Source organism: Meleagris gallopavo, chromosome 5 (assembly GCF_905368555.1).
Source record: "Meleagris gallopavo chromosome 5, MGAL_WU_HG_1.1, whole genome shotgun sequence".
Taxonomy (NCBI): Eukaryota; Metazoa; Chordata; class Aves; order Galliformes; family Phasianidae; genus Meleagris; species Meleagris gallopavo.
The window spans coordinates 36,032,026-36,045,984 of NC_139408.1; the positions used below are offsets into that span (position 1 = coordinate 36,032,026).

The 13,959-nt window shown below is 38.0% G+C and overlaps 1 protein-coding gene across 7 annotated transcripts in view; it reads left to right on the forward strand.

The window, feature by feature from the left end:
* BRMS1L (BRMS1 like transcriptional repressor) overlaps positions 1-11,551 on the forward strand; it is an 84,122-nt gene extending 72,571 nt beyond the window's left edge. Inside the window, exons 20-22 of one of the 7 annotated variants that reach the window (XR_014883632.1) lie at positions 304-7,108; positions 7,682-7,743; positions 10,769-11,551. The gene's annotated coding sequence lies outside the window, so the exon portion shown is untranslated. Of the gene's footprint in view, positions 1-303; positions 7,109-7,681 lie in introns of all 7 variants that reach the window. The other 6 variants (XR_014883630.1, XR_014883633.1, XR_014883635.1 and 3 more) reach the window with 6 other exon arrangements.
* The last annotated feature ends 2,408 nt before the right edge of the window (positions 11,552-13,959 follow it).

Consider the following 13,959-nt stretch of genomic DNA (forward strand, 5'->3'; position numbering starts at 1 on the left):
CGGATGGTATCACATACTCTTATGAACCATGGAGTAGACATCTGTCTAGGAGGCTTTTTCCTCTGAATTATGCTCAGTGTAAAGGACCAAGTCTTAAGCTTAATTTATGACTGCATGGATAAGGTAGCCAGTTATCCAGTCTGAGTGATAGGCCAAATAAAACCATCTTTAAATAATGTCACCATTTTTTTTTAATTTGAAAAATTGTGGTTAATTTCAATATCAGAATATGTTTTGAATGTCAGAACAGTTTAATGAAAAAAAAAAAGCTCTTTTTTTTTTTTTTTTTTTTTTTTTTTTTAGGAAAAATTGTCAGTTCTTCCTGACAGTAGAAGAAATCCTGTTTAAGCCAAGGCAGGAGAAACTTGAAGCAGACTTGGACAGCCTGGAGAGGAAACCAAAAATGCCCCTGGGCTGGGAAGCTTTGCTCTTTTAAGAGCACAGGTTCTGGCCCTGTGTCTTAGACCTACATATTGAAAGAGTATATTGCATGGTGTGCCTGCACTTCCTCTGCACTTATTCTTCCTATGCCTTAGGGAAGAATTACATGCAGCACTTGGCCTTGGAGACTCAAATATTCCCTGCTTACTCATTATCTTACATTGCTCAGCTGATTTTTCCCGGTCAAATTACTGAACACACAAAAGAATTATCAAATGTTTTTAGTCTAGGCAGTGAAGAAACAAAGCTTGTGTTTTCCTTCATTTTAAAATTTTGAACTGCACGTTTTAGTTACAGCTGTGTCACTGCTTCACTGATTTCATAGGTAACCTGAGAGAACGCTTTATGGAGGAAGAACACCAGGGGATCCTGTGACCAAATGTATTTCCTTCTCCTGATCTATAAATGTCTGGCAGATATAGAATTTTTGCCTCACAAAATCAAATTTACTTTTTTTTTCTGTGAAGTGAGGCAATACAGACCCATGCTTAGTACATAATTATTTAATATATCCCACTATTTCATGGTGCAACTCTGACCTGTAACTGAGATTTAATGAAGTGCTTTGGCAGAGAATTAATATTAGAAGAAACACAAACCTGCAACTGTTAAGTCTCACTTCATCCAATTATAGCTTGTTCTTAAGTTACATAATCTATTTTACAGGTTTTAGTGTAGGAAAAGAGTAATCTCTCACAGCATTTTAATGAGGACCAGTTTTTATCTCAAGCTATTTTAGTCTTTTGCAAATATTGAGGAATGTTATATCTGATAAAATTTACTTAGGTATCTTAATGATATAGAACTCTAAACCACTGTTTCAAAATTGGCCATGTCTCTAAATGTGCATGGACATGTGACTCTCATTTTATTGAAAGAGACAAACCATATCAATGAACTGAAAATTAAATAGATGGCTATTAGGTGCTCTAATCCTAGAAAGCTCCTTGTCTTCTGTTGATATAAGAAGCTCTGTAAGAAGTAAAATTGAAGTCACACTTCCAGTGCACACTAAGTGATGAGACAGTAGGAAACACTGCACACAGAGATAACCAAATTTCCAATGGGAAGAAATGCCGAGAAGTACTGGGAGTGTGAGCACAACTCTCTGTTTGCAGTTGAGTATCTTGCCTTGTCCCTTCCTGACGTTTTTCTCTTTCACCTCTCCAAAGTCTCTTTGGAGAGAGAGAGAGAGAGAGAGAGAGAGAGGTTCTTCTCTGCAAATCTATAATTGCACATGAAGTGTGAGGCATGCTTCTTATGTAATGACAGTTTTAACAGCCTGCAGTTTGATAGTGAAGTTACCCACATGAAGAGCAAGTTCAAGGGAAATTGCATCCCGAGGAAATACTTCTAATACTGCTAGTGACTGGGATGAGTAGAGAATGGACAGCTTCTCTTCTCAACTGTGATTTGACTAAGATCAGATATGCTTGGTGTATATTTCACAGGTCGGCTCTTGAAGATCAGGCTTTCGGCCTTGTCTGGGAAGATCAGCCAGCTGAAGTGTGGGAATGATACCACACTGCTAAGTGCTTTCAGGACCCCAAAATTTTGGCTCATTCCTAGTGCAGAAACTTAGTCTCCCAGGAGATTTGACCTGTGGAAAGCTGAGGAATCTTTTTGGATCCTTAGAGCGATATTAAGATGCCTTCATTCTCCTCTTGAATTTAACATATGGAGGGAAATTTTTAACAATACACAGTGCATTGAAATGAATTTGAGCACGTCATTTTGATTTGTCAAATGTGCATGGGCAATTCACTTTATTTTAGTACTATTTGTCTGAGACGCATGGGAATTTTCAGCAGAAAACCAGTTAGAATGAGACTAGGACTCAAATGCCCTTATCTATCTATCATCTCTCCATCAGTCTGTGTGTTTAGATACTGAATACGTTTGTGGAATTAGCCCAATGGGCAAAGGCACCAAAGGCATTTATTTGCCTCTAAAAATATTTCTTACAGCAAGATGCAGAGAAGAAAAAGTAAGTGCTGTTCTTCTTATTTTGTCTCAAGCTATAGTACTTAAATCCTCATGTTATTTCTCTGGAAAAAATAAAAATGAAAAGATCCACATTGAGAGCATATGGAGCAATGTAACATCATGTAGGTTAATTTGCTAAGCTCTTGAGAGCTGTTTCATGTAATATATGGTGCTATGTGATGTCTTGGCTTACTCCGGGCTGTGTGAGAGTTGAGCATGAATTCAGGCATAACTTAGTGACTGTCATTTTCAGTTCTGAAAATACATGGACACACCTGATTTATAATAAAAGCGAGGAGCTAGTGACACTTGCCGTAAGGAAATTACTATTCAGTTTGGTGCCAGTTCCTGTTAAACTCTTCCAATGTACTTTTGTCTTGGCTTGAGTTCTTCTGACTGCTCAAGCAGAAAGGTTTCTTGCAGCAGAGAACTGAGCCAACTGTTTAGAGGGTGTTTTTTTCCCCTAATAAAACTTTACTGCACTTTTATGTGAATTTAGTGTTTGTGAAAGGCCCTGCTCTGATGGCATGGGCAACAGAGACCCTAAGTTCATGCACAGCCCGCAGACAATGCAAGCAGGACTGGTTCTGCCCTGCCACGTGTATTCTTCATCACAGCCCAAATGTGATTACTGAGACAGGTAAAACCTTGATTCAGTCTCTGATGATCTTCCATCATTTTCTTTTCATCTGACACCATCACAAGGCTGCAGTCTGATTTCAGCCCATTATGCACGTGAAGGCCATAGACTGAGAGTCACAATAAGCAATATACCAAGTGACAGGACACCTACCCCAGCTGGTACCAAGTGCAAAGATATGATATTTGACGTGCTCCTTGCATTAGCTGGACAATCTGACCTCTGAAAATACAGAAAGAGTTTATTAAGCAGCCCAGTGCTGGGAGCAATGCCCAGGAGGGAAATACAGATGCTGCCACCACACAGGGCTCTGCAGGGAAGGAGGCTCAAGCATCTTGAGCTGTCGTAGTTCTACCTAAGACAGTAGGTGGGTAGTTCAGCAAAGAAACTGTACCTCTAAGTAGCACAGCTTTGAGCACCAAGGCCACATTTTACAGGTATCTTGTTTAAGCATTGAGAATCTATAAAATTATGGCCGAGTTTCTTGGGCTATAAGGAAATTAAGAAGATGCATTTTGCCATTTTTTGCTTTAATCAGTATTCTCTTTGAGTGATACTGAAAGTACACGAATAATGGTCTGTGAAACAGTTAAGGTAATTGATGCTTTCACTGAGGCTTTAAAACATAGAAGGAACTAAACAAGAATGGAAAATGTGCTTCTCAGTCTGGTAGGTGCATTTTCTGGAGGTGGTAAGAATACTTTCTAAATAAAAAAAAAATTATATATTATATAATGTTATATAATATAGCATCTTATTATTTGGGTCTTTCTGAGAGAGTAATATCAAGACATAACTGGTTCTCTTGGAGAACTGTCTAATTGTGATCTGAGATAGTTTTGTTTTATCTCCCCAGTGATTCACCTCTGAGGGGTTAAAGAATCATTTAAATCTATTAAGCTTCCATTAATCTGAGGCTGAATTCAGTACAGATGACAGTGTTTTGAGTTAAGTGCTACAACTGAAAGATAAAAAAATCTCACCTCAAAATGTACTTTCTGAGCCTGCTATTTCAAGTAAAATGTAATTGAATGTTTTCTTAATTTTTCCTTACTGTTTGTGCTTCTTAACGGCCTTCTGGGATCTATTATTGTTATGCTTAATTTTACGTATTAAGAAATGGGATAGAGAAGGGTTTGACAGATATAATGGGATATGCCTCACTCACCTGTCCACCTACAAAGCATAGTTACTCTATGGCGCTGCAAACTCTGCTTCTTTCCAAGCTGCAGCTTGGCCCTGAGAAGCTTATCTCATTGCATTTCACTTCATGATTCCCTACGAATGCCTTGTACATGAAGTTCCTGTATGTTTTTTCATTTAGGGAGAACTGCTGGGAAAGTTAATATGTTAATATGTTTCAAGTAATTCTGTACATGAATCACAGCAGGTTTATTGCAGATTGTTGTGTGATGGTATCTTGGATTCCTGACAAAACAACCTACTTAGGATCTGAACCTGCATATGCGCCAAGTGCACAGAGGCTGGTTGTATTTAGTTTAACAACACTAATTTAATTAAACTGGCTTATTATCTGGCTTTTAATTTGCAACCTGAGTTTAATGAGACCTTTTCTCTTGTTTTATCTTCCTCTTCCTCTTTTCTCTCTTCTCCCCTCCTTTCTCCTTTCTCTTTCTCTTTCTCTTTCTCTTCTCTTCATCCACTTCCTCTCTGTTTCTCTCCCTGAGAGCTTGGGCAGTATCAGAAGACTATGGTTTGAAAGATGAGCATGTGTAGGTAACAATCCTTTGGAGTTGTGCAGAGCTATTAATGGTCTCTGGTATACACCACCCTTGGAACACTATCACTGAGATAATGGAGAACTTCCATGAATCTGGGCCACTCAAAAATAGGGCGGATCTCGGGTGGTAACTAAAGGCTCATTGTACTTTACTCAGCATAGAGGAAACTGCTTAGGAGTTTTCTAACTGGCAAAAGCTGTATGAACTGCTTACCCCCCAAATTAGAGCCTGAAATGCCTTTAAGTGCCTCCACAGACTCATTTTGTCCCTCTGTGCAGCACAAGTGTGGGGCAGCACATGTGCGATGCTGCCTCCTGCCCAGGAGCAGGGCCATCTGATGCAAAGCAAGGCAGCAAACTGCACACAGGAAGGCCCTTGCCTGCTGCCACAGCTGCTCCTGCTGCTAATTGATGCTGTGTATCTGTGGCATCATCCCAGCAACTATTTTAGTTGGTTTCCAGCTGTGAAGGTTTTTGTCTCACAGCTAGTGGTATCTTTGCAGCTGGTAGAGCAAGGTAAAAATAAACACAACTAATTCAGCAGAGCAAAGAGAGGGAATGTTCACAGAAATTAAAAAACAATTTTATCCAAAGTCATTTGGGAGAGATATCTGTGTCTGTGAGGAGAAAGGATGATTTGCATTGAAAAGAGTTGGTCACTTGCCTGTGACTTCCAAGGAAAGGGAAATATTTCTGTGTGAATGTTGACTTTATGAAATGTGCTAAATGCTGAAATTTTCCACACATCAAACTCTGGTGATATTATTGACAGCTCCTCTACAATGTTCCACACATATATGTATGGAACATATATGTTCAAATATGTACTGCACAGGAGGCGTTCTGAAGAATTACTTCACTTATGATTTTTAACAAACTCCCCACTTGTTTTCAAGCAGCAGTTAAGTAACTACTGCTAGTTAGAGGGCTTGTTTTTCCTACCTTAGCTTGGGTATTTTTCTTTCATAAAAAGTTTAAAAAAACCCTGTACTACCAAGCTCATGTCTCCTGTTTCTCCATAACTCCTCCAATAATACCCATGTTAACCCTTAAACCTCCAGCAGCACTAAAAGTGGCTCTGCAGGTTCTAGGTTGCACCACCCCGTTTTGGTATTTGCATTTATCTTAAATCCTTGTCGTTTCTCATAGTATTTTGAAAAATGTAGGACATGTACTTGATAATGCTTAAGACTATCTTAGGACATTCAGTATCTTAGGAAACTTTATGTTCTCAGAAGGAAAATTTTGCCTACAACATAGAAAAATGTATTTTTATTTTTATTTGTTCTTTCCTTTGCTTTCATGTTTTGAAATATTTATTTTTACTGTTTTACCTTAGAGTTTTGGACACAACAGCATGACTTGTACATCACAAACCCAGATGCACAATGCCTACACTCTAGCTTGGAAATGTTCTGCTCATTTCAAATTTGCAATACATTACTTTCTACCTGAACTTAGGAAACTGACATTCAGAAGTCAGTCACATTACCTAGAATGCAAATATATGCTACTTATAGTGGCAATGCATGAACTAACAGAAAGTTAAAATAAATTTAACTTTACTTACTTTTATCAAATTGGCTTGCTCAACTATTCTGTTTACAGTATCATCAAGTGTTTATTTAATACATTCTTATCTGTTCTGTTTTATAATGAAAAATTGGTACCTAGGAACATAGGAACATAAACATTGCAACATTAAGTAATTTCATAGAACTATATTTAGATAATCAACAACTATAGACTCCCCACTTAATCTTTTTTTTTCAGCATATTTATTTATTGACTCCCTCCAAAAGAAAAAAAAAAAGTATAATTTACATAGCTTCTTAAATTTTGAATTCCCTTCAACACTAGTTCTAAATCCTGTATGTGATGGGACTGAAACCCACCTGTTCTTGCAGAATAGCTTGAACACCAGCTGGCCAAAACCTGACGGAGGACTTGCGTCATGGCAGTCTCTGCCCACAAACCTGAAATTGCTGTACTGGAATGAATGCTATTTAGAGAGAGATCTCTTCATTGCTTAAACACTATTCTTAATCCATTCTTTCTCATAAAAGTCACTTAAGATAATTTCCATTGGATGTCCTTCCTTAAGGGGTCAGTGACTCAAGGAGAAATAACTTTGAGAGTTGGGAGATGAAAAACTTTCTGGAATAAACAAGTTTTTCTCTTTTCTCAGAGCATCCCGTTCCTTTTATCAAGCCACCTAGGTAGATTCTTGAATCCACCTCCTGGAAAGGAGGCATAAACCTGCTGCCTGAGCTGTCTTAAGAGCTTGATCAAGCAGTGAGGTAAGTGCCTTTTACTACATGGAAACTACAAGGTCAGAAGGGGAAAAAGTACTGAGAAGATGGTGATTATGAGCATTAATCATAATAATATCGAGTTCTTGTGTAGCACTTTTCATCAGGAGATTTTAAAGCACTGTACAAAAGAGACGAGACTCATTATCTCCATATTTTAGATCTAAAATGTGACCTCTGCTACCTTAAGGCTGTTTTTCACGGGTAAAAAAGGCTTCTGGAATCAACAGTTCTTTTTTTCTGTTAAATTTCTAATCATCACAATGAAGATTTTTGAAATCTACTTGTTTTAGTATTCTCTGTAATGGAATTTTAATTGTTTTACTTACAGCCCAGGATATCGTGAATGAATAAATGTGATTTTTATCAGCACATTGACATCAGCTGATTGAACTGGCATGTTAGCATTCTCAGGGTATATTCTGACAATTATTTTAACACATCCTATTATGTTGAGAAATGGTAACTGATTATATTGGTGTTGCAATGCACAATGAAATAGATCAGTGTAAACCACTTTCAAGGAGGGCTTAAATGAATCCTCTTCTTTTTCATTTGTAGAGGAGTGATGCATGGACCTTTTAGAGCATCCTAGTTGAGAGCATGCACCTAGCAGCAGAGAGGTGATCTTTTAAATCGTGCTAATACTCCTGCGACAACTGTCTGTGTCCTAAATGCCTCACAAAAGAATTGTACGAAGCAAAACATCAATATTATTGTCAACGGGCAAATTTTTACCTCTGCTGTCAGGAAAATATTTGTTTTACTATGCTAGAAGATGGACCCTGATATCTACCAGCATAATTTTATTATAAGAGAAAAGGCTTATGTCTGCAGGACAGCAAAGGACAAAACTGGGTGCTCACCTTTCTTCTTGGTACAGAGAGGCTCAAGTATTTGCTGAGGAATTTTTCTGGAATGTTCCCCTCTGAGGCAAAGTTTGGTCTTCATGAGTAAGTCCTACCAAAAAAAGAGAGTGGGTTGTGAGGAGCTTTAAATATCAGAAAGGAAAATCAGAATAACAAAAATATACTGTTGTCTATGTTCAGAAAATTACACTAGAGAGGTGGTGCGTAGGTTGCTCTGAAAATAATGCCCCATATTTACTTCAATGGAAACTCCAACAGATACAATGAGCACAGTAACACTACTTGATTGGGCAAATTGTCTGTTACAAAACACTATTTTTTAACAGAGTCACCACCATTAGCTATGCATTTTCACCAACAGTGAACAAGAACCTTGTATGGGGACTTCTGAATCACGGCCTGAACCTCTGATTAATCACCTGAGGCAACCAGTGAGTCAGCCATGGGTGCACAGATGAAGGCAATTCACCTGTGCTGTCGTAAGGAGTGGAGCCTGGCTCCACCTCTCCTAGACCCATTTCAGAGCTGACCACCAGTGGGGAAGGATCTCTTCTGGAGATCTACTCCACTGGAGTTTCCCATGCAAGCCCAGGTTATGGGTGAGTGTACCTATCATTTCTGTTTCCTGCTTTGGTATAATAACATCCTAGCCAAGCTCTCTGTTATACCTTAACATCTGTATATTCATTAATTATACAAACCTACATGCCGTGCTCATAAAAATCTGTGCCAGTGGAAGTGACCACTGGCACCACAGCTGAAACGCACCATCTCACTGTACTCATACCCACCGTTTTTCTCCATGAACGTTCAGCAAGTGCTGAGGAAGGTCACTGGGTCGCATTCACACACCTTTGCCTCATGTGCACTTCCATGTCAGATACTATTTGTCAGGCTGCCCCCTTGCTACCATCTGTTACACAGCAAGAACGTGTAGCTGTTGGTGGGAAGGTTCAGCCTCTAGTGCCACACCACCAGCATCTGCCTCTAATGCTATGGGTCGTCATAATAAAATAGGAGGCATTATTTTTAGAGCATGCGTTGTATTTGAGAGGACTTATGAAGCACCCTGTGCAGTTTTGAGACCCTGCTCACAAGAAATTATTTTGTAAAATAATGTTTTTTAGAAGGTTAATATTGAGCGCTGATGTGAACATAGACTTTTAAAGAAGCTGCTTCTAGCGCAAAGCTTGCCTCGCTCCTTCTTAAGGAAAGACTTGAGATACAAACCATGAAAGGGAAAAAAAGAAATGAAGCTACTGGAAGATGCTATGTTTCAGGGAATTGCCTGTCTTTCTACCAAGGGTGAGACCTTTTTGCCAAGTAGCTGCAAACATTTTTATCTAATAACAAATTACCGTGTGTTTTCCATTTGGCTAAAAGTAACATGAATGTCAGACACTGGGCCTGAAGTACCATCTGCTCATTATTTTTATTTAGAATTTCTCTTTTCATTAGGTCTTTTTTGGTTGCAGTAATGATAAGGAATAAATAAGACAGATCACTTAAAACTCTATTCATCAGGCTTGTTAGCTGCATGGGAGCTGGTGATAGAATTTGTAGTTCCTATACCAGCTGAACTTAATGCTGTTCGTGAACTTTAAACTTCCTGACACTGATGAAATGAGGCTAGACTTTAGACTTTAGCTCATAACAGTTTTCTGATTACTTATTTGGATTCCCAGGTGGATAACTGTTACTTCAGTTATTTCAGAAAAGTAAGCTTCTCATTAATATTCTCTTTTATCTTTTTTTTTTTTTCAGTTAAGTGTGGTTATTCCTTGTAAGAATTAATTTGCTGAGTTATTGGCAAAAGTGTTCATACGGATGTATAACATCAAATTGAATGCCTTTTAAACATTTTTAGCAAATTCTGTGGGAATTTTTGTAGTATTTTACCCTTATAGTATCTATATACAAGGTAGGATTTGTGTAACATGAGTGATTTCTTTTCAAGCCGAAAAAGTATGGGGACACAGCAGTTGCTGACACAGCTTTACATTTCTGGAGTAAGTGGGTACTACATTTATATAAAGACTTAGTGCAAAAACAACAATTTATGGCTTACTCATGTCATGTGATGAATGCTCTCAGCTTTCAGTATACAAAGTGAACTGGGAAAGTCTGCACGTCCTGAGACCCACTCCCAGATGAATGCCACTCTTCAGATTATACTTATTTCTTTCCAACTCCTATCAAATGTTTACAGATGTGCTGGTTTTCAAAATAAAGAAATAAAAAATTAATGTCTGTATAGCAGGTGGACATTGGAAAGAGAAACAATTTTGCACTGAAAAAAAAAAAAAAAAGGAAACAATCCAGCAGCAGCCTTCAAAACACCCTTCAGATAGGAATTCCACACTTTTGAGCTACCTGGTAGTCAAGTGGCCCATAAAGCCTTCTCCATGTCATCATAGAGACCATGTTTCTGTGAACACAGAGTCATGTTTCAGACTCACACAGGGCAAGTGGAAAAACTGTAGAGGATTCCAGAAAACTGCAGAAGATGTAGAGAGGATGAAAGAGAATCAAGAGCCAAAATAAGCAAGGCAAATGGATCTCTAGTGTTTTTGTTAGCAAAGCAAATATGTGCTAGTGCTTTAGCTTCTCTTGTTCTGGTTAATTTCATGGGTAGGAATGGGGTGGAAAATGGGATGTCTTCCAGCTGACCAAGTTGGAGCATACTTAATGCAAGTATTGTTTTGAAACATGTTTTTGTTTAAGAAACCATGAATACAAACTCTGAACATCCCAATGTAGCAGAAATTTTGTTTTCCAGAAGAATTGATGAAAACACGGATGTGATTAGAAGTACAACGCCCACAGATTTCATGTTCCTACTCTCCCTCGAGGACTAGAGTGTTGCATCCAATGGCAGTAAATTGTTCTCAGTGTGTGGCACCACAACATGACAAGAGAGCAATGCCAGATTTCCTGCAGCAGTGTCTCTGACCACAACACTGCCTGGACCCTCCAGCTAGCACAGATGAAGACAGGGACTCATCTTGCCACTGGCAGATGCATTCCGGATGTTGCTGAGTTTCTGGCTTTTGGTTCCATCTCTGTGCAGAGTTTTATAGTATGTCTTCAGTTACAGTTCATAAGCAGATACAGAAGAAAATATTACATTTACACTGGGAGGCCTCCATTCCATTTATTTAAGCCCAACCGACTCTGACTTTGTCCCCATTTCAGTACAGTACACTTTTCTCAAACCGTGAGAATTAAGTGCTGTGAATATTTAACAACTGATTTCCCAAGTTGGTGATCTTGTTTAAAAGGTTACAGTACCATGCTTTCTTGACTTTAATTTAGTGTGTCTTTCATTTTGTTGTCTGATTTGTATGACACTTACAAGATAAATGCTCTGTTTTGTCAATGCCCCCGTATAGTAAATCATATTCCTGTAATTTGTCACACTGATTGTTTCTGTGAATAGAGATCATTGATGAAAAGCTACTTAGAAAATAAGACTTAATTTATGAATGAAATAAGCCTAACCTGGAAGGAATCTATTGATGTTTTTCTTCCCTGAGCATTGAATAAAATATGTAAAAGATTACTTTCTTGTACTGGGGTGCAATATTTTGACAGGACATCAAAATCCTTACTTCTAATGACTAAAGTACAGCTAGATTTGAGTGAGTCAAGAAAAATGAACATGTACTCAGCTGTACTAGATTATTCGTGTTCTAGACTTTGTTTGCTCCATCTCTTAATTACAGGTTAAAAACATTAAAATTAACCATCTGTAAACATGAGACAGACCTCTCATCTTAAAATTAACCATCTGTAAACATGAGACAGTCCTCTCATCTGTGTTGTTAGGCTCGGAGACAAGGAAAAAAGATCAGAGAACAAATGCTTAGCTGTGCCTTTCTCTCTTGGCCTTTCCATTTATGAGGAGCAAGGTAAATGCACTGGATGACCAACATGCACTCAATCAAACAGAACATCTTGTGTTTTACATAGCAGCTGATAGTTCTCCTCTTACAAGTGATCTGAATATGTAGACTGAGGAATGTGAGCTGCCAGGATGGTCCTTCATGGGGAATGCTCAAGATGACTTGGGGAGATGCCTGGTATGAAGCACCATGCAGGCCTTTAGCTTCTCTTGGGAACTGAAACTCACAGAGAGCCCTACTGAAGGTCTCAGTTATGGTTAGATAATGGTCGGAGGATTGAAATGAGAGAAGGGCCTGTTTAGCTGCCTTAGCTGTTTATTTGCTTACCCTTCATGTCCCTTTCTGAAGTCTCATTCTGGAGCCTCTTTTCTTCAGATCCTGAGCAGAGATGAGAAAAATTTGGGCTTGATTGATTTTTTTTTTCCCCTCCCCTCTTTGCTAAGGGAAGTAGAAGATGCATTAGTGTGAGATACTATCATGTCTTTCTCCCACCACATATCTTGTTCATTGGCTGCCTATGCAGAAGAGGTTGTTAACACTGGAGGAGCAAATGCAGTGACAGTCATACTCTGTGATCACGTATGACCCTTCCTGCAATCACAGATAACAGTGCACATGCAACCATGGTCAGACTTGGCTCATTAATAACGGCACTGAAAAAACGTAGATTAGATTTATCTTCAAGGCCAAAACTGGAAGTTTGAGTCTTCCAAATTAGTCGGTTTTGAAATCTATACATTCCAACAGGTAACTGTTTTGTGCAGCCAAAGAACTCAAGACGTGATCAAGACTGTACATATGTAACTTGCTGACTTATGGGCTGGAGAGATGTGAAGGGAATGTAATGAAGCAACTGTAAGTAATAGAACAATAGGTTATGAGTTAAAAGGGAAAAAAAGATCAAGTTATCAATACACCTGTTGGAATTTCCTGAGTTAAAGTATGATTTTCTGATTAAGAGAGATTTTAAATGACTTAAATAGTTGGATAAAGATTAGCAGAAGAAAATCTATGAGAAACATCCCGAGTCCCCTGAAGCATTCAAAATGTCTTTTCTACTAATTTTCCCTTTCTTTGTCAATAAGCTAATTAAGAACTAGGGCTATATTTTCTTCCAAAACTTTTTATTTATTGAAAAAGAATTGAATTGAATGAAAAAATGAATGTTAAGACAAAAATTCCAATAAATTTATATCTTGAAAATGTGCTGGTGGATGTTAAAGATGCTTCTGATTTTTTTTTTCCTCCTGTTTTTATGCTTTCTGTGGTTCCCAGTGTCTTTCAGCAAGCAATAGACTGTTAAAATATCTGATTGCTTTGCTACTTTTGGGAAAATCAGATAGATTGCTTTTACGTGTACTGAAGAAACGTAGTGCAAGTTTTCATACCACTAAAACTCCTCCTGTGAGTCAATCTATTTCTTAAGAGCATTCCTGAGCACCCCAGTTAATTCAACCCAATTGCTACTGCTGGCATTTTGCCTTTCTACATCTTCTCTCCAATTGTAATCAGCTGCTCTGTAATCATTTGTTTCAAAGTGAAATGGACGTGGATTTATTATTTTATCTATCTATCTATCTATCTATCTATTTATTTATTTATTTATGTCTGTGTTCAAAACCATTCCAAACACCAGCAAAAAGCGTGTCAGTACCACAGAGTCTGTTAGGCTGTTCTTTCTTTGCAGGAGGAAAGAAGATAGTAGGCTTCAGAAGATATGTTTTTATGACCACTGCTATAGAAATAATAAAATAAAACCTGCAGTATTTTGACAGTTTTTATTCATACATTTACAACCTAAAACAAATGAATAAAAAAACTACGTTATTGTACATCTGATCACAAGGCGACAAAATATGTACAAAAATTGTTAAAAAATATTAAGCCTACAAAATTATAGAAGGATATATAGAAGGTAGGGTATGTGTAGGGTTAGGTTGGTGGGGAAACTATCAAGGAAATTTTGTAATAAACATTTCTCATACTCCAGCTACGACAGAAAACATTGTGTATTGAAGGAATAAAATCAGGCAGCCCTGCCACATGAGGGATATTATATCATGTA